This window comes from Aulostomus chinensis, chromosome 8 (assembly GCF_037954235.1).
Source record: "Aulostomus chinensis isolate RoL2024-O1b breed Wild chromosome 8, RoL_Achi_v1.0, whole genome shotgun sequence".
NCBI classification, from domain to species: domain Eukaryota; kingdom Metazoa; phylum Chordata; class Actinopteri; order Syngnathiformes; family Aulostomidae; genus Aulostomus; species Aulostomus chinensis.
In genome coordinates this window covers 9657713-9659823 of record NC_141327.1, presented here as the reverse complement: position 1 = coordinate 9659823, position 2111 = coordinate 9657713, and positions in this window count along the sequence as shown.

Here is a 2111-nt window from a genome sequence, read left to right as displayed (position 1 = left end):
GCCTGCGCAGTGCTGGCAGGGAAGTGAGGACTTTGGAGACACCCACTGACACTGAGATGACGCTGAGGATCAAAGAGTAGGCACAGTTGCATCAGGTTTTTAGGGCCTGAGCCAGAAGGTACTTCTGGGCGAAGACCCTATTATGTTTTTTTTAACTGCTTTTTGAGATGATATGAACATTAAAAAAAGCTTCAATTGTAGATGTCATATTTATTCATAAAAATGAAGATTGCACGTGGTTTCTGAAATGTACCAGTGACCGTTATTCAGAAGGATGGAAGGTAAAATGCCAGTTTTCGAATTTTTAGGAACACTTTTAAGTTGACCAATTTTGAAAGATCTTTATTGATAGAAACTAGGCAAATTAATGTGAGTGGCTAAAACAGACTCACACAGGATGAAAAGTGAGTTTCAAGCAGCAAGCATAACAAAGTATTTTCTTCTTCCCAATTCAATGTTTTGTAAAAGGTTGGCCTATTTTTACCTCATAATAGGACCAAGTTACACATTCACACCTGACAGTACACTTCAGTCCATTCAGTCTTACCTGCTGGCCACTGGATTTGTTGGGTTAAAGTCTTCCCCACCTAGCAAAGAATGATCCCACAACATTGATTAACATTACCTACAAGTTATAATTATGCCTGATTGACATTTTATAGAATGTAAATTTAAAATAATACGTAAAGGTTGTTAATCAATGGTCAAATGGAATGTTCTTCATTGGCATGGTCCAGCATGTGGACGACAGAAAACTTTTAGTTGGCAAGTCATGGCATGGCATTGGCATACATGGTTTGACAGCTCACTAATCTACGTATCTGTTTCAGATAAAATATAAGCACAACAGCAGTTATTATGTCTATCGATTAGATAATGATATTTTATGACCTGGGCATAAACACCTGAAATACTGCAGGACATGTGTGAAATGTTAACTTTGTATGAGATTCTAATGAAATCTGAAGCTGATTTAGGTGCGCCTTGATGTTATGGCCTCATTGTTTGTTCCAGCCAGCTCTTTTCATCTGCAGGCATTTGTTATGTAAGAGAGAATAAAAACCTTCCATTTCTTTGTTTAACTTCTGCTTATCAATGCCAGCCATCACTGAAAGTGATTCTGAGGATTTTCTGATCAACCACATCGTCGACCTCGTCCTAACATATGGAACTGAAGCTGAACATCGAGTTGTATAGTTGTTGTTAACCTTAGTCCCTCCCAAATTGATCATTTTATCGATAGTGCAACAGGCACCTTAAGAACAACTTTGGACTCTATTGCCCCACTAAAAATGAAAAGTATGAATCCAAGGAAACAAGCACTTTGGTACAATTCTGACACTCGAGTGCTGAAACAAAAAACTCCAAAACTGGAGAGAATATGGCGCTCCTCCAAACTGGAGGAGTCACATATAATCTGGCAAGACCGCCTTAAAACATATAGGAAAGCCCTTTGTCTTTGACAAGACATACACTTTCATAGTTTTTTTCTCCCATTCGCCTCCATGAGCTTAGTACATTAATTTCCTCCACTTAACTGTCCACCTGTCTTCTAGACCCCCATCCCAGCTACGCTGCTGAAAGGTGTCTCTACTCGTGAGCCCCTCTCTCTTAGACATGATCAATGTGTCACTGTTATCTGGTTACGTCCCACAGTCCTTTAAAGTAGCAGTAATTAAACCCCTTCTCAAAAAAAACAACCCTGGATCCAGAAGTTTTGGCCAACTACAGACCAATATCAAATCTTCCTTTTCTCTCCAAAATTCTGGAGAAAGCAGTTGCTAAACAGCTTTGTGACCTTCTCCACAGCAACAGCTTATTAGAGGATTTCCAGTCAGGGTTCAGGATTCATCATAGCACAGAAACAGCACTAGTCAGAGTTACCAATGACCTCCTACTAGCATCAGATGAGGGCCTCATCTCTGTGCTGGTTTTATTAGATCTTAGTGCAGCTTTTGATGCCACTGACCACCATATCCTTCTACAGAGACTGGAACATGTCATTGGCATTAAAGGAACTGCACTAAACTGGTTTAGGTCATATTTACTAGGTTGATCTCAGTTCGTACTCAGTCATGATAACCCCTCTGAAACCACTACAGTCAGTTATG